Below are 26,315 nucleotides of genomic sequence, written 5' to 3' on the forward strand. Positions count from 1 at the left end.
TTCTCTCCTGTTTTTGACTCTTAGTACAACTCTTCATCCAAGACACTCTGTAAGTTTTCTGGACTTTGTGTTGGTTTCTGTAGCAGTACATTTATTATTACCACATGTATTGGTTTGGTGACAATTCAGTTGCAGTCCATCTCTCCTTGCGGCGTGTTCTGGTGTAAGCTCCTGGGTCTGTCTTGGCTTCTAGAGGTCTTCTAGTGGTAGATAACAGCAAGCAGTAGAGACAGCTATCAGCCAATATTGTTACTATATTGTGGCCCTTCATCTAACCACAACAGTCCGCACCTACTTCAGGTAGTTAAGGTTAAGGACTCTCAATAGCTTGTACTGCTGAAGTTTTTACCCTTTTTCATGGAACAATAGAAGAAGATTTTTAGCCCTGGATTTTGGTTTCTCTTTTTAGTTCTGGTTTCTGTTTGTCTTTCATATACAATGAAAGATGATACTATGTCAGTGTACACACAGGCCAATAATTATTAAACCTTGTTGTGGAATTTGTTGCCATTCATAAGCAACAGAAAATAAGTCCATATCTGTTCATGTATCAGCTGTTTTAGTCTGAAAAATATTCAATATTTAATTCAAATACAGATAAAAACATTTCCTAATATTGAACAATAGCAGAGCGGCCATCTGCCTTTTGTGGCTTTTTGGATATAATACATGTAATTTCCCAGCCATAGTATTGTATTGGATGGTCAGTGACTGGAGGAATCTCTGACAACCCTTGGTAAGACATGTTGTTCTATCCATCAACCACTTCCTGAATGTAATACAAAATGAGGCCAGAACTTTAGGAAGATTGTTCCCAGAAAAAGCTCATATTGAGGTCCTCCATCTTCTCTTGGTAGATTTTATCAAAGTACTCGCTCTGTGCGACAGTAAAATGATTCTTCCAGTCTCCAGATATTCCTGTAAGGAACAAAATATGCAAAAATACATTATTGTGAATTCCATGTCTAGTTGTCTAGGTGGGGAGGGGAAGACCATCAAAGTACAATAATAATAGACATCAGGAGATACAATAATAATAGACATCAGGAGATACAATTGTCATCTCAGGCTGCTCTTACGAAGCCATCCTATTGGCAAAACACCCTGGTTCTATAGTTGTTGAATTTTATTGGATCCTAATCTTGACTATACAGGATATCTTAGGTGCCCTCACACAACAGTTTCTTTTATGTAATTTACCTCCCCTGGCCTAATTAATAAATAAAAATTTAGGCTGGACAACCCCTTTAATGAAATGATTAGGGTGACTGAGCTGCAGACACCAGAAAGTAACAGCCTATTGTATCTGCTATAAAAGCTTATCCTGCTACAATACAAAGACAAATATCAAACCATAAAAATTAGAAATTCTTAGTCATTTTCTTACATTCTGAGAAAGTTATCCAATGGTGAAATAGCTGAAGTGTCCATGGCCGAATACAGTATATAACAATCTGCTACTAAAAATTATCCATTAGTGATGGCTTAGATAATCAGAATTACCTTTACGCATGAAGGAGCCTTTAGATTGGTCTATTACATCAGATGGAACTTGAGTCCAATTTGACATTGGGTTATCTTTCATGGATTTGAAGGTTGAATGTTCAACAACCGAGTCAATCTGGGCGTCATCCAACTCCTGCCCCAAAAATTTACAGATTCTTACCACACTGCCACGGAGATCCTGAAAAATATGAGATTTATGTAGATCTATATGTAATGTATAACTCACATCCCAGTACTAGCCCAAGAGACAAGTAATGAGACAACTTTTCTCCTCATCAGTCAGATACAACATGGCGCCTTATAGAGATCTTATATTTAGGTAATTGTAATAGTAACCAGCGAACCCACTTCTGAATGGTGGATGTATGAGCAGAAGGTCATCATTGGTTTAGGGCCTACATCTTTATGTTGTATCTATTATTGGTAAGCATTGGACAAGTAAATGGGGCATCACAGCCAGCGTTGGGGGACGGGGGGACTGGGGGGGTTGCTGGGCAATTGCCCATGACGCCATCCCCAAAAGGTCCTGGAGGCTCCACAGTAATACTGTGATAAAGTAATTAGGAGAGAGTAATAGTAATAATGACATAATCTCTATAATTTTACAAGGAGGGGTAACATTGATTTAGTTAATAACTAGAGTGAGTAGTGTTCGATCGAGTAGGTGTTCGATTGAATACTACGGTATTCGAAATACTCGTACTCGATCGAACACTACTAGCTGTTCGAAGTTTAAGGTTCGATGCAGAACCAGCATTGATTGGCAGAATGCTATACATTATACATGCTATACATTCTGCCAATCAACGCTGGTTTTTCTCTTACCTTTAGAAGTCTTCTCCGTGCAGCGTCCCCGTGGCGTCTTCCAGCTGGAATTCACTCTGACTAGGCATCCGGTCTAGGCAGAGCCGACTGCGCATGCGTAGTCGGCTCTGCCAAGGCCCCGATGCCTAGGCAGAGTGAATTCCAGCCGGAAGACGCCGCGGGGACGCTGTGCTGGGAGAAGACTTCAAGGAGAATCCAGCCCGACCATCACTCGTAAGTATAAATTTTCCCCCCATAGACTATAATGGGGTTCGAAATCCGTTCGAACAGTCGAACAATGTGCGGCTGTTCGAATCGGATTTCGAACTTCTGACATTTTAGTGTTCGCTCATCTCTATTAATAACCCAACACTTTGGAATATTTGGGTCAAACCCGGCTTGGAACAAATCAGTTTGCCTGACTCTAGTGGTAGTTTTTTATTTATTTATTTTTTCATACATGTCATTTAACTGCTGGTACAGCCATATATTTAGGGGATAACCATATAAACCTGTCTCTTGATCAGAATGCAGTACATAAGAGACCCAGCCCGCTCTCCATGCCGCCCTGTACTGCAGTATTATTACCTGGAGAAGCTCCTCGTAGGTGATATAGAAGAATCTTTCATCATCTTTCATTTGCATCCAGCCTTTTACATGGTCAAACCACGTTCCATACAGAGCTGAAAGATAAAGGCCCCGATTACTTAAAAGGAAATAAAGTAACAAAGTAAGTTTTCCTGTATAATCTACATATATTATAGTATTTTACAAGAATACCCAAAGTGTCAACATAAGGACTCTATAAAGATACAGGAAGAGATGGATGGACTTCCTACTTCTATTGGAGATAGATCTTTTGGAGTATTAAAACTAAATCTTTTGGTTACATAATCGCCATCTTCAAGCTAATTTATAAAGATAACATTGTATCATTCCATCTGTACATAGGGGAAGGCAGTAAGATGAAGGGGGTTTAGTGCAATGACCAAATGCCAGTCCCAATGTATGCTAGAAGGCGGGAATGTAAACTCTTCCAAAGAAACCCCTTTTATTTGAGTGGAGGTCATATAATTATAAGTAACCTTTAACATTGTGCAGTTATTGGGCCCAATCTTTGGAACTACCATTTCTAGGAATGGTCATTCTTGGTAACAGGCCTAAAACATTGACCAAACAAATCAGCAAAGGTAACATTAATAGATCACTAGCAGCAAATCACTTACTGCATACGGTATGGGATGAACAAATCTGTCAGCCTCAACAATTGTTGCTTTTTAGAGGGGTTGTCCAGGGAATATTAACTGACCTGGATTCTGGAAATGCTTTTGATGGACCTGGGAATCCCATTAATGTCATGTGATCTGAGGCAGTGTTCAGCTCTTGGGGTGGGAAAGGGAGTAGGGAAGTTGCGTATAACGTTATCCAGGTGTATAAAGTGTTGCTCTGCTGCTTGACTCCCAGCTATACAGTAGGCTTATGTTCTGTCATTAAAGGGATCCTATCATTGGATACACTTTTCTTTCTCCCTAAGACGTAGGAATAGCCTTAAGAAAGGCTATTCTTCTCATACCTTTAGGTGTCTTCTCTGCATCGCCGTTAGGTAGAAGTCCAGGTTTTTTTCGGTATGCAAATGAGTCATCTTGCAGCACTAGGGGCGGTCCCTAGCGCTCAAACAGCACTGAGGGTGCCCCCAATGCTGCGAGAGAAATCTCCAGTGCCACCTCATCTTCTTCTGAAATGGCCTCTCCCTGCGTCTTCTTCCATCCTGGGTTTCAATCTTCTAGGCCTCGGTCAGAGCAGACTGCGCATGGCCGGGCCACAAGAAAATGGCCGCTTACACAGTAAGCTTGTGTAAGAGGCCATTTTGTTGTTGCCCACGCACACACAGTCGGCTCTGCCCAAGGCCTGAGGCCTAGAAGATTGAAACCCAGGACTGAAGAAGACACAGGGAGTAGAAACATGCCTTTGTGGCTGCAAACCAATGAAGTAATAAAGAGGTAATCATCTTTTTTTTTTTAATGTAGATTGTGAGCCTCATATAGGGATCACAATGTACATTTTATTCCCTATCATTATGTCTTTGTAGAATAGGAGGAAATCCACGCAAACACGGGGAGAACATATAAACTCCTTGCAGATGTTGTTCCTGGCAGGATTTTAACCCAGGACTCCAGCGCTGCAAGCTCGCAGTGCTAACCACTGAGCCACCATGTTGCCCCAAGGGAATCATCTTTTTATGGATATGCAAATCAGCTTGTAAGTTCTCAGAGGGTGGGAACTCGCTTCCCAAATATGCCTATAAATCAGCAAGTGTGCTTTGAATGTCCTCTAACATTTCTGCCCTATATTACCCCTTTAGTAGTGAGTAACATTTGGTTTGAGAAACATTTTGGACCTGACAGATTCCCTTTAGTAATGATATAATCACTCAGCTGACTCTGTCCCAGTCTACACAGTAAAGCTAAAAATTAAAACTGAGAAACCAGCAGTTTGCACTTCAGCAGTTAATGTGAAAACTAATAAATTGCAATATTTCATTTGGCCCGTCACATCAAAAATTCTAAGACATTTATATCTTACTCTTTCCTTGTGTAAAGTCCTCCAGTAAATTCTGGAAATTTTCAGTAGATTTGTAGAGATTGAGAATCTTACTAAAATGGAACATGGATACAATGACATCTCTTGGGTTTCGCATCGTGTAGATAATCTGAACAGACAACAGTAGATAAGATTGTGTTATTGCTACTATGATAGAACATATAACATTTAATTAGTTTTAATTTATTTTTTTTCTTTTTCTTTTTTTTTTTTTTAAATGTAGATTGTGAGCCCCACATAGAGCTCACAATGTACATTTTTCCCTATCAGTATGTCTTTTGGAATATGGGAAGGAAATCCATGCAAACACGGGGAGAACATACAAACTCCTTGCAGATGGTTTTTATGCCCTTGGCGGGATTTGAACACCAGGACTCCAGCGCTGCAGGGCTGCAGTGCTAACCACTGAGCCACCATGTGGCCCCTTTAGTTTTAATTTTAATACGCAAATTAATTCACATATTTTTATAATTAGATTGTATAGAAAAATAACTTGTGTAGCTAAAAGGGAAATGTCATCTCTCCTCTAGTACGATATATTTCCCCATAAGGTAACAATTCTGGAGAATACTTTCTCATGCACTGAGCTCTTCTTCTCTTAGGGATCCTAGAAATATGTAAATTGGAGGTATTACAATTTCTCTTCTCAATAGGTTGTGCCCTCACACCATCTGATTGGCCAACTACTATTGACATGGTGTATAGTAATGCCCCATGCAAAAAGCTAAGGTTAGGTTAACATTTGCACTGCACTTTCCATCATTCGGGTCCACCATGGAAGAGCCCGTCTGCTAAAACATCAATTATCTGCGGACCCCGTAGACTATAATAGGGTCCACCAGATGTCCTCTGGGTTTCTGCCATTGTATGGAGAGAAAAGTCCTCTGCTCCGATTTTTGGCAGATTCTGCATCGGAGTGTCCTATATGGACTCCACTTCAGTTGTGAACCTAGCCTAAGGCTAAGGTCACACATGGGGTTCTGCTGGGAAACCATGGCAGCAACACATTGCAATTTTTCCCAGAAAGTTTGCAGAGGTTTCTTCTGCAGTCTTACTGCTTCCAATATACCTATAGAGAAACCACCAGTGTTGCTGTAGGTATAAATAGCATCCTGTGATTTCCAAAACCACAATGGTTTTAGAAATCGCAGAGTGTCTGCTGCATGTATTTTTTTTTTTTTTTTTTTTGCAAAGTGAGGAAGGAATTCATTAGACTACCGTCCACTTTGCTGTGACTGTAAAATGCCATGTTTTTTTTTTCCATGGGATTTCTGCTGTGGGCAAATCGCAGTGTTTATACCACAAGGGACCCCGGCCTAACTACCCCTGGTCTGATGAAGGTCATATGATTGCTCAAAGGTTTGAAGATTAGGTGTCTTCAAAGAAAAAGAAAATTACTCAATAGCATCTGAAAATCATAATGTGATATCTTCAGCTCCTCATCCTTGTTGGCTGACATACTATTGTCCACCAGTGGTGAGGTCCTTAAGAGATGACCCCAGAAAACAGCTTTATTTCAAACTGAGACCACGTTACAATTACTAAAAGAACAAATATTAGTTATCTTTTAGGGTACGTTTTTTTTTAACGGAACCTGAAGTGGAGGTCGCCTCAGGTTCCGGTCCGAAACACGGGTAGCTGCGACTGAAAGTCGTTGCACTGCACCGGCATCCAGCCGCTCACTCTGCTCTGGATTAGGCCCAATGAATGGTTCCTAGTCCAGGAGGGCCTGAAGAATGAACACCTCGCTTCTTTTTCCGAAAAAGGCCCTGAGCGGCTCCCATTGATTTCAATGGGAGCCGTCTTTTTGTCCAGAATTTTGAGGCCGTATCCGCCTCAAAATCCTGACCAAAAAACTGTGTGAACTTACACTTAAGCTTCGAAATCTCAACCTAGAAATCCATTCTGCTTCTTGCTTATCCCCTCTTTCACATATGCATCTGTAATCCGTTCGGGGGAAAGCATACATATCCCTATAGACTATAATGGGGTCCATGTGCTTGCCGCCAGATCTCCGCAGGGAACATGCAGATAGAAAAGCACTTCAAAATCTACTTTCCTGTCCACATGATTTGTGCAGACAGCATTTGGCAAGCACACGGACCCCATTATAGTCTATGGGGATCAGTGTGCTTTCACTGCACACCGTTTGCAAATGCCTTTGTTAGTCCATTCAGTAGGGTCCCCATGCGGACTCCCTGAACAGATTACCAAATGCAGGTGTGAACGAGGAGTAAGGCTGAGTACCCACAATGCAGAATAGCTTTTTTTGTTGCAGACTTTGAGGCAGACTTTTGCCGAAGTTAAGTGTAGATTGAGAAGGGAGACGTAACAATTTTCTTTATATTTTCCATTCCTTTCATAGCCACTCCTGGGTTTGACTCAAAAACTGCAGCAAAATCTGCAAACAAAACTAAAAACCAAACAAAACAGTTTTTTCACAACGTGGGGCCTCAGCCTAATTTGTAACTTATTGATCTATTTAATGAAAATGCCAAGGTTTGGCAACATCAAAAACACTGCTACAAAAACCACAGTGGTTTACAGTCCCAGTCCAATTTGCAATTTCCAAAACCGCCACATTTTTGGAAATCGCAGCATGTCAATTATACCTACAGAAATGCTGGCGGTTTCTCCATAGGTATAATGGAAGCAGAAAGTCTACAGAAGAAAATTCTTTGAACTTTCTGTGAAAAGTGACATAAAATGATTTTGTCAGTAAAAAACAATGTGACACTGCACGATCCCACTTCTTTGTTGCAAAACAGACTTTAAAATTGTTGAAAATGAAAGGGTTAACCATTAGAGATGAGCGAACAGTAAAATGTTCGAGGTTCGATATTCGTTTCGAGTAGCCCCTCAATATTCGAGTACTTGAATCGTATATCGAACCCTATGGGGGGAAAATGCTTGTTTCAGGGGTAGGCAACATTTGATCAAATTATACTTACCAAGTCCACGAGTGAGGGTCGGGCTGGATCCTCCGAGAAGTCTTCTCCTTTGAGCGTCCCCGTGGCATCTTCCGGCTCTTCATTCACTCTGCCAGGCATTGGGCCTGGGCAGAGCCGACTGCGCATGCCCGCACTACAAACTAACATGCGCAGTCGGCTCTGCCCAGGCCCGATGCCTGGCAGAGTGAATGAAGAGCCGGAAGACGTCGCGGGGAAGCTGAACGGAGAAGACTTCTAGAGGTAGGAGAAGAACCAGCGTTGATTGGCCGACTGTATAGCATTCGGCCAATCATTGCTGGTTCTGCATCAAACTTTTACATTCGAACAGCGAGTGGTACTCGATTGAGTACGAGTATTTTGAATACCTTAGTATTTGATCAAATTCCTACTCGATCGAGTACTACTTGCTCATCTCTATTCAACATCATCAAGAAATGTCCTGAATAGATCACATCTTAGTTTTTTATATTCTTTTACCACTTTTACATTGTATTCTTGCCCACAGACTCATGTAGATCGGTATGTTGTCCTTTGATGTATGCCACCAAGCACTTAGAGTTACATGATATATCCATACTTGATTTATTGCTGGTTCTGCATCAAACTTTTACACTTGAATAGCGAGTGGTACTCAATCGAGTACGAGTATTTCGAATACCATAGTATTCCATCAAATACCTACTCGATCGAATACTACTCGCTCATCTCTATTAACCATCTATTGTCTGTATTGCTGCAGCAGTCTGGCTCACACTGTACAGATATTCACACTCCTGTCTATGGTTTCTATCCTAATCTGCCTGTAATTTATTAATCCCGACTAAACTTTCTTCTAATTCTCCTACTCCTATGAAGATTTGCTGTTGCTGGTACTGCTTATTGATGAACAATTGCTTTGGATCATGCAGTGATAAATAACACATCCATCCCATACTTCCACCATCACTGAAATGCATTGTGTTCCTACCCACAGCCTTTTATATACTGTATGTGACATCAGCTCTGTAAGATGTCCACCTACCACTGAGAGATTGTCAGGTTATGTCAAGTGACCCCAGGACATCACAGACATGTTTCTCTTCAGTATTTTCACTGCGCAAAGCATGTAGCGGTAACCATTTTTATTTGTCTAAGACACAAGTCTGGTTTGTAACAATTCACTTTGCCTATTATGCCTAAAATGTTGCAACTTTACATGTTTAAAACCTATCCGAAATAAAAGCGGAAAAAAAAAAATACAAGAAGTGTAGAAACGACATCCAAAGCCAGAAGTACGGCTGGTAGGCTGAGTTCAGATGGGGTTTTTTTGGACTGGATTTTAACACAGAATCCGTGTGAAAATCCAGCTCAAAAAACTGCCTCCCATTGAAATCAATGGGAAAAAAACACACACGGAAAAAAGAAGCAACAAGCCCTTTCTTCAGAAAGATTCCGCTGCTGATTTAGTTGCGGACATCCGCCTCACAACATCTTCCTCCCAACTAAGCCCATTCATTTGGGTGTAATCCGGAGCGGAATGCTGTGACTGGATACTGGTGCACTGTATCAGCATCTGGGTGCGGCTAGCCGTCTTTTGGTCAGGAAACTGAAGCAGCTTCCGCTTCAAAATCCGGACCAAAAAAGCCCCGTCTGAACTCAGCCTAAGGTTGTCTACACTACAGGTTCAAAGAAAAAGGGAATAATGTTGCGCTTAGTGTTACGGTTCTGTGTGTATATATAAAAATAATAATGAACACAACCAGAACCGCTAAGCTGCAGAGCATTGCAGCGAGGTCCACAAGCCCAGATGGGCAGCTGTATGCCTGAATATGAACCACCAGTTAAACTGCACTGGCAGTGATGTTGTGCAGTGTTAATGTGAATTGGCTGCAATGAGGCTTACACCAGTTGACTTCACTGGGCAAGTGTTTTCGTGCAGCTTTAATGTGAATAGGCGGCAACAGTGGTTCACCAGTAACTTGCTGGGGAACTGCACCTGAGTATAGGCTGCAACCTAGGCTACCAAGGGTTAAATGTCACTCCTGGTCAGAAACACAAAGGGCTCCACAACAGCTTTGGAGCTACAATATTACCGGACAGAACCAACAGGCTATTCAGGTCCCTACCAGCAGTACCCAGAAATCCTAATTAGAATACCTGAACTGGAAACCTGACATTAACAGGAGCCTAGCCCTGACCTCCTGTCTCAATGTAATAGTCAAAGTGTGAGCACCAGGCGGGCGTCGGCTCACACTATTTAAAGGCTAGTCCCCGCCCAACAGGGGTGGTGGCATGACGTCACCGATCATGCTCAGTATGGCCGATATGGGACTTAGCCTCTGAGCAGACCCAAAATGTCTGAGCATGCTCAGTGGGCCGAAAGCTGGACTTAGACTCCAGACACCTCTCTGCACAAGGCCGAGGGCGAGGTTTGGATTGGCCCGCAGGTGGCGCTATGTGCTGGACGGGAAGCCTGCGGGGCCCAATCCTAACACTTAGTCATGTATTGCACTTTACCTCTTGTAAGTGTCAGTAGAATAATCCTTAGCACAAGCTTCAGGGATCTGTTCTCACTAAGCAGAGGGTTATGTGTTACTTACTTTTGCTTTGGATTTGAAATAAGATTTTGCAAAAATGTGGTGCGGTAGGTGGGAAGTTAATATTCTTGGTGAGTCCAGTTTCTCGATTTGTTCTTGAGTTCCAGCTATTTCATACCATGGTGATCTCATCTGGATAGGCGTGGCGTTGCTTTTTGTAATATCTCCCTTGTGTTTATAATTAAGTTCAGGATTTCAATCATCCAGTTAGTACCTAGAAGAAGTAAGAGATTACATCAAGACATTGTATACATGCAGGAACTTGGATCAAATACACTGCTTAAAAAAATAAAGGGAACCCTCCAATAACACATCTTAGATCTGAATAAATGAAATATTCTCATTGAATACTTAGTTCTGTACAAAGTTGAATGTGATGACAACGAAATCACACAAAAATCATCAATGGAAATCAAATTTATTAACCAATGGAGGCCTGGAATTGGAGACCCCCCCCATCCCCCCAAAAAAAAATAAAGTGGAAAAACACACTACAGGCTGATCCAACTTTGATGTAATGTCCTTAAACATGTCAAAATTAGGGGCCACACGGTGGCTCAGTGGTTAGCACTGCAGCCTTGCAGCGCTGGAGTCCTGGTGTTCAAATCCCGCCAAGGGCAAAAAACCATCTGCAAGGAGTTTGTATGTTCTCCCCGTGTTTGCATGGATTTCCATCCCATCTTCCAAAAAAAAAAAAAAAAAAGACATACTGATAGGGAAAAATGTACATTGTGAGCTCTATGTGGGGCTCACAATCTACATTAAAAAAAAACAAAAAAAAAAACCATGTCAAAATGAGACTCAGTAGTGTGTGTGGCCTCCACGTGCCTGTATGACCTCCCTAAAACACCTGGGCAGCTCCTGATGAGGTTGCGGATGGTCTCCTGAAGGATCTCCTCCCAGACCTGGACTAAAGCATCTGCCAACTCCTGGACAGTCTGTGGTGCAACATGACGATGGTGGATGTGCTCAATCGGATTCAGGTCTGGGGAACGGGCGGGACAGTCCATAGCTTCAATGCTTTCATCTAGCAGGAACTGCTGACACACTCCAGCCACATGAGGTCTGGCATTACTATGCATTAGGAGGAACCCAGGGCCAACCACACCAGCATATGGTCTCACAAGGGATCTGAGGATCTCATCTGGGTGCTACCTGGCGAGCACATGGAGGGCTGTGCGGCCCTCCAAAGAAATTCCACCCCCACACCATTACTGACATACTGCTAAACCGGCCATGCTGAAGGATGTTGCTGGCAGCAGATCACTTTCCACGGAATCTCTAGACTCTGTCACGTCTGTCACATGTGCTCAGTGTGAACCTGCTTTTATCTGTGAAGAGCACAAGTCGCCAGTGGTGAAGTTGCCAATCCTGGTGTTCTGTGGAAAATGCTAAGCGTCCTGCACAGTGTTGGGCTGTGAGCGCAACCCCCATCTGTGGACGTCGGGCCCTCATATAATCCTCATGGAGTCGGTTTCTAACCATTTGTGCAGACACATGCACATTTGTGGCCTGCTGGAGGTCATTTTGCAGGGCTCTGGCAGTTCTCCTCCTGTTCCTCCTTGCACAAGGGTGGAGGTAGGTGGTCATGCTGTGGGGTTGTTGCCCTCCTATGTCCCCTCCACATCTCCTGGTGTAATGGCCTGTCTCCTGGCAGTGCCTCCAGCCTCTGGACTCTACGCTGACAGACATAGCAAACCTTCTTGCCACAGCTCGCATTGATGTGCCACCCTGGATGAGCTGCACTATCTGAGCCACTTGTGTGGGTTGTAGAGTCCGTCTCATGCTGCCACCAGTGTGAAAGCACAACCAACATTCAATAGTGACCAAAACATCAGCCACAAAGCATTGGTACTGAGATGTGGTCTGTGGTCCCCACCTGCAGAGCCCTCCGTTATTGAGTGTCTCGAAAATTGCCAATAATTTCCATCTGTTGTCTATTCCACTTGCACAACAGCAGGTGAAAGTGATTGTCAATCAGTGTTGCTTGGAGTTACAATGAGAGCAGTCTATCTCCTATCTATTCTCTCTCTCTCTCTCTCTCTCTCTCTCTCTCTCTCTATCAGTCCAAATCAATTAAAGTGGTCATTGTGGTTTAATAGAAGGAATACAGCATTTATAATATATTATCCTTTACAGAATTTTGACAATAACAGATAGTGATGGCATATTCCCATAGGGACCAAGTGGAGACCTGATCTCTGATATAAAGCCATGTGCCCAGTACCAGATCCTGACATTCACCATGCATGATGTGATTATGGCTAGAGATGAGCGAACAGTGTTCTATCGAACTCATGTTCGATCGGATATTAGGCTGTTCGGCATGTTCGAATCGAATCGAACACCGCGTGGTAAAGTGCGCCATTACTCGATTCCCCTCCCACCTTCCCTGGCGCCTTTTTTGCTCCAATAACAGCGCAGGGTAGGTGGGACAGGAACTACGACACCGGTGACGTTGAAAAAAGTAGGCAAAACCCATTGGCTGCCGAATACATGTGACCTCTAATTTAAAAGAACAGCGCCGCCCAGGTTCGCGTCATTCTGAGCTTGCAATTCACCGAGGACGGAGGTTTCCATCCAGTTAGCTAGGGCTTAGATTCTGGGTAGGCAGGGACAGGCTAGGATAGGAAGGAGAAGACAACCAACAGCTCTTGTAAGAGCTAAATTCCAGGGAGAAGCTTGTCAGTGTAACGTGGCACTGACGGGCTCAATCGCCGCAACCCAGCTTTCCCAGGATCCTGAATGGAATACACTGTCAGTGTATTCCCGTATACCCGATATATACCCCCGATACCCGTTCCAACGGTGTGCCCCCCCACCTTCACCCCAGAAATACCCTGCAAGTCCCCTAGCAATAGAATTGGGGCTATATACACCCACAATTTTTACTACTGGTATACAGTGCCATTGTCTGACTGGGAATTCAAAGAATATATTGGGAATACAAATACCCTCATTTCTTGCTACTGCCATATAGTGCCAGTGTCTGACTGGGAATTCAAAGAATATATTGGGGTTACGTGCACCCACAATTTTTACTACTGGTATACAGTGCCATTGTCTGACTGGGAATTCAAAGAATATATTGGGAATACAAATACCCTCATTTCTTGCTACTGCCATATAGTGCCAGTTTCTGACTGGTAATTCAAAGAATATATTGGGGTTACGTGCACCCACAATTTTTACTACTGGTATACAGTGCCATTGTCTGACTGGGAATTCAAAGAATATATTGGGGTTATAAATACCCTCATTTCTTGCTACTGCCATATAGTGCCAGTTTCTGACTGGTAATTCAAAGAATATATTGGGGTTACGTGCACCCACAATTTTTACTACTGGTATACAGTGCCATTGTCTGACTGGGAATTCAAAGAGTATATTGGGAATACAAATACCCTCATTTCTTGCTACTGCCATATAGTGCCAGTTTCTGACTGGGAATTCAAAGAATATATTGGGGTTACGTGCACCCACAATTTTTACTACTGGTATACAGTGCCATTGTCTGACTGGGAATTCAAAGAATATATTGGGGTTATAAATACCCTCATTTCTTGCTACTGCCATATAGTGCCAGTTTCTGACTGGTAATTCAAAGAATATATTGGGGTTACGTGCACCCACAATTTTTACTACTGGTATACAGTGCCATTGTCTGACTGGGAATTCAAAGAATATATTGGGGTTATAAATACCCTCATTTCTTGCTACTGCCATATAGTGCCAGTTTCTGACTGGTAATTCAAAGAATATATTGGGGTTACGTGCACCCACAATTTTTACTACTGGTATACAGTGCCATTGTCTGACTGGGAATTCAAAGAATATATTGGGAATACAAATACCCTCATTTCTTGCTACTGCCATATAGTGCCAGTGTCTGACTGGGAATTCAAAGAATATATTGGGGTTACGTGCACCCACAATTTTTACTACTGGTATACAGTGCCATTGTCTGACTGGGAATTCAAAGAATATATTGGGGTTATAAATACCCTCATTTCTTGCTACTGCCATATAGTGCCAGTTTCTGACTGGTAATTCAAAGAATATATTGGGGTTACGTGCACCCACAATTTTTACTACTGGTATACAGTGCCATTGTCTGACTGGGAATTCAAAGAGTATATTGGGAATACAAATACCCTCATTTCTTGCTACTGCCATATAGTGCCAGTTTCTGACTGGGAATTCAAAGAATATATTGGGGTTACGTGCACCCACAATTTTTACTACTGGTATACAGTGCCATTGTCTGACTGGGAATTCAAAGAATATATTGGGGTTATAAATACCCTCATTTCTTGCTACTGCCATATAGTGCCAGTTTCTGACTGGTAATTCAAAGAATATATTGGGGTTACGTGCACCCACAATTTTTACTACTGGTATACAGTGCCATTGTCTGACTGGGAATTTAAAGAGTATATTGGGAATACAAATACCCTCATTTCTTGCTACTGCCATATAGTGCCAGTGTCTGACTGGGAATTCAAAGAATATATTGGGGTTACGTGCACCCACAATTTTTACTACTGGTATACAGTGCCATTGTCTGACTGGGAATTTAAAGAGTATATTGGGAATACAAATACCCTCATTTCTTGCTACTGCCATATAGTGCCAGTTTCTGACTGGGAATTCAAAGAATATATTGGGGTTACGTGCACCCACAATTTTTACTACTGGTATACAGTGCCATTGTCTGACTGGGAATTCAAAGAATATATTGGGGTTATAAATACCCTCATTTCTTGCTACTGCCATATAGTGCCAGTTTCTGACTGGTAATTCAAAGAATATATTGGGGTTACGTGCACCCACAATTTTTACTACTGGTATACAGTGCCATTGTCTGACTGGGAATTCAAAGAGTATATTGGGAATACAAATACCCTCATTTCTTGCTACTGCCATATAGTGCCAGTTTCTGACTGGGAATTCAAAGAATATATTGGGGTTACGTGCACCCACAATTTTTACTACTGGTATACAGTGCCATTGTCTGACTGGGAATTTAAAGAGTATATTGGGAATACAAATACCCTCATTTCTTGCTACTGCCATATAGTGCCAGTGTCTGACTGGGAATTCAAAGAATATATTGGGGTTACGTGCACCCACAATTTTTACTACTGGTATACAGTGCCAATTTCTAACTAGGAATTCAAAATGCGCAAGGCTCCCGGAAAGGGACGTGGACGAGGCCGTGGGCGAGGTCGGGGGAATGGTTCTGGGGAGCAAGGTAGCAGTGAAGCCACAGGGCGTCCCGTGCCTACTCCTGTGGGGCAGCAAGCATTGCGCCACTCCACAGTGCCAGGGTTGCTTGCCACATTAACTAAACTGCAGGGTACAAACCTTAGTAGGCCCGAGAACCAGGAACAGGTCTTGCAATGGCTGTCAGAGAACGCTTACAGCACATTGTCCAGCAGCCAGTCAGACTCTGCCTCCTCTCCTCCTATTACCCAACAGTCTTGTCTTCCTTCCTCCCAAAATTCCGAAGCTTTACAGAACAATAACCCAAACTGTCCCTGCTCCCCAGAGCTGTTCTCCACTCCTTTCATTGTCCCTCAACCTGCCTCTCCACGTCACGATTCCACGAACCTAACAGAGGAGCATCTGTGTCCAGATGCTCAAACACTAGAGTCTCCTCCATCTCCGTTCGATTTGGTGGTGGATGACCAGCAACCCACCCTCATCGACGATGATGTGACGCAGTTGCCGTCAGGGCATCCAGTTGACCGGCGCATTGTGCGGGAGGAGGAGATGAGACAGGAGTTGGAAGAGGAAGTGGTGGATGATGAGGACACTGACCCGACCTGGACAGGGGGGATGTCAAGCGGGGAAAGTAGTGTGGATGTTGAGGCAGGTGCAGCACCAAAAAGGGTAGCTAGAGGCAGAGGCAGAGGTCAGCAGCTTAGGCGAAGCCAGGCCACACCTGGAATCTCCCAAGATGTTCCAGTTCGTACCCAGCCCCGAAAAACTCCCACCTCGAGGGCACGTTTCTCGAAGGTGTGGAGTTTTTTCAAGGAATGCGCCGAGGACAGATATAGTGTTGTCTGCACAATTTGCCTCTCGAAATTGATTAGGGGCTCTGAGAAGAGCAACCTGTCCACCACTTCAATGCGCCGTCATTTGGAATCCAAGCACTGGAATCAGTGGCAGGCAGCAACGGCAGGACAAAGGCCGCCTGCCGTTCACGCCACTGCCACTGCCTCTGCCACTGCCTCTGCCTCTGCCACTGCCACTGCTGACTGTGCTGGCGATGCACTCCAGAGGACGAGCCAGGACACCACTTCATCTGCCTCCGCCACTTTGTTGACTTCTACCTCATCCTCCCCTGGTCCTGTCTTATCTCCTTCTCCTGCACCATCAAAGGCACCATCAGGCGTTTCTTTACAACAACCCACCATCTCTCAGACATTGGAGCGGCGGCAGAAATACACTGCTAACCACCCACACGCGCAAGCCTTGAACGCCAACATCGCTAAACTGCTGGCCCAGGAGATGTTGGCGTTCCGGCTTGTTGAAACTCCCGCCTTCCTGGACCTGATGGCAACTGCGGCACCTCGCTATGCCGTCCCTAGCCGTCACTACTTCTCCCGGTGTGCCGTCCCCGCCTTGCACCAGCACGTGTCACTCAACATCAGGCGGGCCCTTAGTTCCGCGCTTTGCACAAAGGTCCACTTGACCACCGACGCGTGGACAAGTGCATGCGGACAGGGACGCTACATTTCACTGACGGCACACTGGGTGAATGTAGTTGAGGCTGGGACTGCTTCCCAAACTGGCCCGGTGTACCTCGTCTCCCCGCCTAACATTCCTGGCAGGGACACGAGAAGAACACCCCCCTCCTCCTCCTCCTCTACCGCCTCCTCCTCCGCCACCGCCTCCTCCTCCGCCACCGCCTCCTCCTCCGCTGTTAGATTGACCCCAGCTACGAGTTGGAAACGTTGCAGCACTGGCGTTGGTAGACGTCAGCAGGCTGTGCTGAAGCTGATCAGCTTGGGGGACAGACAGCACACTGCCTCCGAGGTGAGGGATGCCCTCCTCGATGAGACGGCAATATGGTTTGAGCCGCTGCACCTGGGCCCAGGCATGGTCGTTTGTGATAACGGCCGGAACCTGGTAGCAGCTCTGGAGCTTGCCGGACTCCAACATGTTCCATGCCTGGCCCACGTCTTCAACCTAGTGGTGCAACGTTTCCTAAAGAGCTACCCCAATGTTCCAGAGCTACTGGTGAAAGTGCGGCGCATGTGCGCCCACTTTCGCAAGTCGACAGTAGCCGCTGCTAGCTTAAAATCTCTCCAGCAACGCCTGCATGTGCCACAACACCGGCTTTTGTGCGACGTCCCCACACGCTGGAACTCAACGTTTCAGATGTTGAATAGAGTGGTTGAGCAGCAGAGACCTTTGATGGAATACCAGCTACAAAACCCTAGGGTGCCACAAAGTCAGCTGCCTCAGTTTCACATCCATGAGTGGCCATGGATGAGAGACCTTTGTGACATCCTACGGGTCTTTGAGGAGTCCACAAGGAGGGTGAGCTCTGAGGATGCGATGGTGAGCCTTACAATCCCGCTCTTGTGTGTTCTGAGAGAATCCCTGATTGACATCAGGGATAACTCAGATCACACAGAGGAGTTAGGGATAGCATCCGATCCGTCACAGCTGGAGAGTAGGTCCACACATCTGTCCGCTTCACTGCGTTTAATGGAGGAGGAGGAGGAGGAGGAGGAGGAAGAAGAGTTGTCCGATGATGTGATGGTGATACAGGAGGCTTCCGGGCAACTTCGAATCGTCCCATTGTTGCAGCGCGGATGGGTAGACATGGAGGATGAGGAGGAAATGGAGATTGAACTTTCCGGTGGGGCCAGAGGAGTCATGCCAACTAACACTGTGGCAGACATGGCTGAGTTCATGTTGGGGTGCTTTACAACCGACAAGCGTATTGTCAAAATCATGGAGGACAACCAGTACTGGATCTTTGCTATCCTTGACCCCCGGTATAAAAACAACATCTCGTCTTTTATTCCGGTAGAGGGGAGGGCCAATCGCATCAATGCTTGCCACAGGCAATTGGTGCAGAATATGATGGAGATGTTTCCAGCATGTGACGTTGGCGGCAGGGAGGGCAGTTCCTCCAGTAGGCAACCAAGTTCTCACCGGTCCACACAAACGAGGGGCACACTGTCTAAGGTCTGGGACACCTTGATGGCACCCCCTCGCCAAAGTGCCGCCACGGAGGGTCCTAGTGTCACCAGGCGTGAGAAGTATAGGCGCATGTTGCGGGAATACCTTTCCGACCACAGCCCTGTCCTCTCCGACCCCTCTGCGCCCTACACGTATTGGGTGTCGAAGTTGGACCTGTGGCTTGAACTTGCCCTATATGCCTTGGAGGTGCTGTCCTGTCCTGCCGCCAGCGTCCTATCTGAGAGGGTGTTCAGTGCAGCCGGTGGCATCATCACTGACAAGCGCACCCGTCTGTCAGCTGAGAGTGCCGACCGGCTCACTTTGATAAAAATGAACCACCACTGGATAGAGCCTTCATTTTTGTGCCCACCTGTGTAAAGCACCCCAACATGAAACTCCATGTCTGTACTCAACCTCTCCAATTCCTCCGCATCCTCATACTCATCCACCATAAGCGTTGCACAATTCTGCTAATACTAGGCTCCCTCCAACATGATTTCCCCCAACTCTGCTGGTTAGAGGCTCCCTCCACCCTGATTTCCACCAACTCTGCTGGTTAGAGGCTCCCTCCACCCTGCTTTCCCACAACTCTGCTGGTTAGAGGCTCCTTCCACCATGAATTTGCCAAAACTGGGCTGTTTAGAGGCTCCCTCCACCATGAATTGGTCCAAACTGGGCTGGTTAGAGGCTCCCTCCACCATTAATTGGTCCAAACTGGGCTGGTTAGAGGCTCCCTCCACCATGAATTTGCCCAAACTGGGCTGTTTAGAGGCTCCCTCCACCATGAATTTGCCCAAACTGGGCTGTTTAGAGGCTCCCTCCACCATGAATTGGTCCAAACTGGGTTTTTTAGAGGCTCCCTCCACCATGAATTGGTCCAAACTGGGCTGGTTAGAGGCTCCCTCCACCATGAATTGATCCAAACTGGGGTGGTTAGAGGCTCCCTCCACCATTAATTGGTCCAAACTGGGCTGGTTAGAGGCTCCCTCCACCATTAATTGGTCCAAACTGGGCTGGTTAGAGGCTCCCTCCACCATTAATTGGTCCAAACTGGGCTGGTTAGAGGCTCCCTCCACCATGAATTTGCCCAAACTGGGCTGTTTAGAGGCTCCCTCCACCATGAATTTGCCCAAACTGGGCTGGTTAGAGGCTCCCTCCACCATGAATTGGTCCAAACTGGGGTTTTTAGAGGCTCCCTCCACCATGAATTGGTCCAAACTTGGCTGTTTAGAGGCTCCCTCCACCATTAATTGGTCCAAACTGGGCTGGTTAGAGGCTCCCTCCACCATGAATTGGTCCAAACTGGGTTTTTTAGAGGCTCCCTCCACCATGAATTTGCCCAAACTGGGCTGTTTAGAGGCTCCCTCCACCATGAATTGGTCCAAACTGGGCTGGTTAGAGGCTCCCTCCACCATGAATTTCCCAAAACTTGGCTGTTTAGAGGCTCCCTCCACCATTAATTGGTCCAAACTGGGCTGGTTAGAGGCTCCCTCCACCATGAATTGGTCCAAACTGGGGTTTTTAGAGGCTCCCTCCACCATGAATTGGTCCAAACTTGGCTGTTTAGAGGCTCCCTCCACCATGAATTGGTCCAAACTGGGGTGGTTAGAGGCTCCCTCCACCATTAATTGGTCCAAACTGGGCTGGTTAGAGGCTCCCTCCACCATTAATTGGTCCAAACTGGGCTGGTTAGAGGCTCCCTCCACCATGAATTTGCCCAAACTGGGCTGTTTAGAGGCTCCCTCCACCATGAATTTGCCCAAACTGGGCTGGTTAGAGGCTCCCTCCACCATGAATTGGTCCAAACGGGTTTTTAGAGGCTCCCTTCACCATGAATTGGTCCAAACTTGGCTGTTTAGAGGCTCCCTCCACCATGAATTGGTCCAAACTGGGGTGGTTAGAGGCTCCCTCCACCATTAATTGGTCCAAACTGGGCTGGTTAGAGGCTCCCTCCACCATTAATTGGTCCAAACTGGGCTGGTTAGAGGCTCCCTCCACCATGAATTGGTCCAAACTTGGCTGTTTAGAGGCTCCCTCCACCATTAATTGGTCCAAACTGGGCTGGTTAGAGGCTCCCTCCACCATGAATTGGTCCAAACTGGGTTTTTTAGAGGCTCCCTCCACCATGAATTTGCCCAAACTGGGCTGTTTAGAGGCTCCCTCCACCATGAATTGGTCCAAACTGGGTTTTTTAGAGGCTCCCTCCACCATGAATTGGTCCAAACTGGGCTGGTTAGAGGCTCCCTCCACCATGAATTGGTCCAAACTGGGGTGGTTAGAGGCTCCCTCCACCATTAATTGGTCCAAACTGGGCTGGTTAGAGGCTCCCTCCACCATGAATTGGTCCAAACTGGGCTGGTTAGAGGCTCCCTCCACCATTAATTGGTCCAAACTGGGCTGGTTAGAGGCTCCCTCCACCATGAATTTGCCCAAACTGGGCTGTTTAGAGGCTCCCTCCACCATGAATTTGCCCAAACTGGGCTGGTTAGAGGCTCCCTCCACCATGAATTGGTCCAAACTGGGGTTTTTAGAGGCTCCCTCCACCATGAATTGGTCCAAACTTGGCTGTTTAGAGGCTCCCTCCACCATTAATTGGTCCAAACTGGGCTGGTTAGAGGCTCCCTCCACCATGAATTGGTCCAAACTGGGTTTTTTAGAGGCTCCATCCACCATGAATTTGCCCAAACTGGGCTGTTTAGAGGCTCCCTCCACCATGAATTGGTCCAAACTGGGGTGGTTAGAGGCTCCCTCCACCATTAATTGGTCCAAACTGGGCTGGTTAGAGGCTCCCTCCACCATTAATTGGTCCAAACTGGGCTGGTTAGAGGCTCCCTCCACCATGAATTGGTCCAAACTGGGGTTTTTAGAGGCTCCCTCCACCATGAATTGGTCCAAACTTGGCTGTTTAGAGGCTCCCTCCACCATTAATTGGTCCAAACTGGGCTGGTTAGAGGCTCCCTCCACCATGAATTGGTCCAAACTGGGTTTTTTAGAGGCTCCCTCCACCATGAATTTGCCCAAACTGGGCTGTTTAGAGGCTCCCTCCACCATGAATTGGTCCAAACTGGGGTGGTTAGAGGCTCCCTCCACCATTAATTGGTCCAAACTGGGCTGGTTAGAGGCTCCCTCCACCATTAATTGGTCCAAACTGGGCTGGTTAGAGGCTCCCTCCACCATGAATTGGTCCAAACTGGGGTTTTTAGAGGCTCCCTCCACCATGAATTGGTCCAAACTTGGCTGTTTAGAGGCTCCCTCCACCATTAATTGGTCCAAACTGGGCTGGTTAGAGGCTCCCTCCACCATGAATTGGTCCAAACTGGGTTTTTTAGAGGCTCCCTCCACCATGAATTTGCCCAAACTGGCTGTTTAGAGGCTCCCTCCACCATGAATTGGTCCAAACTGGGTTTTTTAGAGGCTCCCTCCACCATGAATTGGTCCAAACTGGGCTGGTTAGAGGCTCCCTCCACCATGAATTGGTCCAAACTGGGGTGGTTAGAGGCTCCCTCCACCATTAATTGGTCCAAACTGGGCTGGTTAGAGGCTCCCTCCACCATTAATTGGTCCAAACTGGGCTGGTTAGAGGCTCCCTCCACCATTAATTGGTCCAAACTGGGCTGGTTAGAGGCTCCCTCCACCATGAATTTGCCCAAACTGGGCTGTTTAGAGGCTCCCTCCACCATGAATTTGCCCAAACTGGGCTGGTTAGAGGCTCCCTCCACCATGAATTGGTCCAAACTGGGGTTTTTAGAGGCTCCCTCCACCATGAATTGGTCCAAACTTGGCTGTTTAGAGGCTCCCTCCACCATTAATTGGTCCAAACTGGGCTGGTTAGAGGCTCCCTCCACCATGAATTGGTCCAAACTGGGTTTTTTAGAGGCTCCCTCCACCATGAATTTGCCCAAACTGGGCTGTTTAGAGGCTCCCTCCACCATGAATTGGTCCAAACTGGGGTGGTTAGAGGCTCCCTCCACCATTAATTGGTCCAAACTGGGCTGGTTAGAGGCTCCCTCCACCATTAATTGGTCCAAACTGGGCTGGTTAGAGGCTCCCTCCACCATGAATTTGCCCAAACTGGGCTGGTTAGAGGCTCCCTCCACCATGAATTGGTCCAAACTGGGTTTTTTAGAGGCTCCCTCCACCATGAATTTGCCCAAACTGGGCTGGTTAGAGGCTCCCTCCACCATGAATTGGTCCAAACTGGGGTTTTTAGAGGCTCCCTCCACCATGAATTTGCCCAAACTGGGCTGTTTAGAGGCTCCCTCCACCATGAATTGGTCCAAACTGGGTTTTTTAGAGGCTCCCTCCACCATGAATTGGTCCAAACTGGGCTGGTTAGAGGCTCCCTCCACCATGAATTGGTCCAAACTGGGGTGGTTAGAGGCTCCCTCCACCATTAATTGGTCCAAACTGGGCTGGTTAGAGGCTCCCTCCACCATTAATTGGTCCAAACTGGGCTGGTTAGAGGCTCCCTCCACCATGAATTTGCCCAAACTGGGCTGTTTAGAGGCTCCCTCCACCATGAATTTGCCCAAACTGGGCTGGTTAGAGGCTCCCTCCACCATGAATTGGTCCAAACTGGGGTTTTTAGAGGCTCCCTCCACCATGAATTGGTCCAAACTTGGCTGTTTAGAGGCTCCCTCCACCATTAATTGGTCCAAACTGGGCTGGTTAGAGGCTCCCTCCACCATGAATTGGTCCAAACTGGGTTTTTTAGAGGCTCCCTCCACCATGAATTTGCCCAAACTGGGCTGTTTAGAGGCTCCCTCCACCATGAATTGGTCCAAACTGGGGTGGTTAGAGGCTCCCTCCACCATTAATTGGTCCAAACTGGGCTGGTTAGAGGCTCCCTCCACCATTAATTGGTCCAAACTGGGCTGGTTAGAGGCTCCCTCCACCATGAATTTGCCCAAACTGGGCTGGTTAGAGGCTCCCTCCACCATGAATTGGTCCAAACTGGGTTTTTTAGAGGCTCCCTCCACCATGAATTTGCCCAAACTGGGCTGGTTAGAGGCTCCCTCCACCATGAATTGGTCCAAACTGGGGTTTTTAGAGGCTCCCTCCACCATGAATTTGCCCAAACTCTGCTGGTTAGAGGCTCAATCCACCCTGATTTTCAAAACAAATGTTGGTGCCAACCTCAACTTACTACAAGGGCCAAATTCACTGCTGGTGACAAGCTCTCCTCACTGCAAGTGCCAAATACACATGTTTCAAGGTGTTTTCCTACTGTCAGAGAGGTGGTATTGAGTGTGTAAAGTGTGTAGTTGTTAGGCTGTGATGTTGGGGTAATAGAGGGTCTTTGGTGTGTTAGATGCCCCCAGACATGCTTCCCCTGCTGTCCCAGTGTCATTCCAGAGGTGTTGGCATCATTTCCTGGGGTGTCATAGTGGACTTGGTGACCCTCCAGACACGGATTTGGGTTTCCCCCTTAACGAGTATCTGTTCCCCATAGACTATAATGGGGTTCGAAACCCGTTCGAACACACGAACATTGAGCGGCTGTTCGAATCGAATTTCGAACCTCGAACATTTTAGTGTTCGCTCATCTCTAATTATGGCCCCACAATGATGTCAATATGTGTAAGTAGTCAGATTAGGGGCTCAGTGGTGACAGTCACAGGTGGATTTTTGGACAGTAAAAAAAATGTGATGTATTTGTCTGCAACTTAATATAACCTTTATAAAGGGTGCAATTTGGTTCTTACAGTGTAACTCCAATTTTATTACAATTTACTTTTTTACTATTGTATTGGGGGGGGATCATTTTTGCAATATACTTTATTAACCTATCTAACTTCAATTTTAATAGAAAACAGGCTGAAACTAAGTATTGCCAGGGAGAGACTGTCCGTACACCTGTGTTTAATGGAGTTCATAATGCTGAAGCATTTACCAATGAAGGGGGGGGGGTGTCACTTCAAATAGCTGTATCTCTGGTGTTATACCACCTAGTAATGTTACTAGTATCACAAGGAAGCTGAGATTCTAAGCTCTCATATGCTGCCAAGATTGAAGTGACAACTATATATTTTATGTAACGCTATACAAATATTAGAGGTATCACTAGTTAAAAACATAGTCGACATCCCCTACTGTGTTTTAAACTAGTGATCTCAGGATCTTTTATAGCTAGTACAGCCATCTTGGCAGCCTATGCAAGATGAGAATCTCTACTTTCTTGTGATATCAAAACAATTTCTAGATGGTATAAAACTAGAGATACAGCCATTTGAAGTAGCCATCTCTTCTTTGATAAAAGCTTCTACTTTGCCTACTTACAATAAAAAAAAAGGTTTACAAAGTTTCTCTAGTAACAGCTCCATTATAGGGTTGCAAAGGAAAATGTTATAGCTAGGATTGAGTGATCAGGATCGGAAAAGATCGGATTCCGATCGGCGATTGAGTAAATTTCACGATCGCCATCGGAATTCCGCCCAGATCTTTTCCAGCGGGATTGAAATCAGAGGTTATCTCAAGATCGGCTCAACCCTAAAAATGACTTTTCCCATAGAGAAGCATTGACTAGGGTTGAGGATCGGGATCGGAAAAGATCGGATTTTGATCAACGATCGAGCAAATTTCACGATCGAGATCAGGATCAAAATCGGCTGGAAAATGATTGGAGATCGTATTTTAAAATCAATCTTGAAATCTCAAGATCGGTTCAACCATAGTTACAGCCTGTCTTTATTAACAAGAAAGATAGAAAGGTTAATATTACAAAAATTGTCAACAAACACCAACACAATAGAAAACAAAATGAAATAAAAAAAGATATAAAATTGCAAACAAGAGTGAGTCTCATTTGCATGTGACATTGATGTCTGTGCTGTTAAAGTGTCTAAAGTTCCATCAGATTTCATGGTGGAGTGGCTACCAAATTATTGTCACTCAATAAATCACAACACGATGATTTGAGGGCCACAAGACCAAAGTTACCATGAGCCATAAACTAATATATTCTACTTACCTGATTTGGGATAGGTTACATTGTAAATGTCGTCATCAAATACTTCAAATTCATTTTCGGCATGGCTGACAGACTCTTCTGTATAGATTCCTTTGACAAATCTGACTCCTTTGTAATCAAAATGTTCGTAAGACATTTTATCTGGAAAGAGAACAAATTCCAGTTCAACATCAACAAGGAATGTCCTCAGTAGATCGTATCTTAGTTTTCGTATTTGTTTTACATTTTACTCATTATCACAGCCTCCTGATGGGTAGACAGGTATGTTACATGATATTTCCTTACGTAATATATTACTATTTTAAATGCTATGCACTTGTTTTGTTCAACTAAGGTCAACTTCTCGGGGACACATTATTTTGCAGTGAAATATCATTTTTATCTGTCATCCTTCTCCCCACTGGATTACTGAATATATGTACTGAGTATATATGTACACTAAAATAAAAATAAAATGTCATCTACTCGCGTAGGTACCCACTAATTCAGGAAAAAAAAAATCACTTAAATAGGCCATGATAGCCGGGAGCTACATTCATTTGAATACGAACTGCCGAGGAGTGAACATCAAAATGGAAAAAAAACGAAATCAGAGCTGTCATCAAATACCTCTGCTTGAAAACAATGTCTACCAAAGACATACTGTTAGGATTGTGCAGTAACTGCGGCCATGATATGGGCGTCGCTGTCAGTTCCTCTGCACAG

The 26,315-nt window shown here is 45.4% G+C and overlaps 1 pseudogene; it reads right to left on the bottom strand.

The window, feature by feature from the left end:
* Positions 1 to 637: 637 nt before the first annotated feature.
* LOC142209841 (sulfotransferase 2B1-like) lies at positions 638 to 25,746 on the bottom strand (annotated as a pseudogene).
* Positions 25,747 to 26,315: the final 569 nt, after the last annotated feature.

Source organism: Leptodactylus fuscus, chromosome 6 (assembly GCF_031893055.1).
Source record: "Leptodactylus fuscus isolate aLepFus1 chromosome 6, aLepFus1.hap2, whole genome shotgun sequence".
NCBI classification, from domain to species: Eukaryota; Metazoa; Chordata; class Amphibia; order Anura; family Leptodactylidae; genus Leptodactylus; species Leptodactylus fuscus.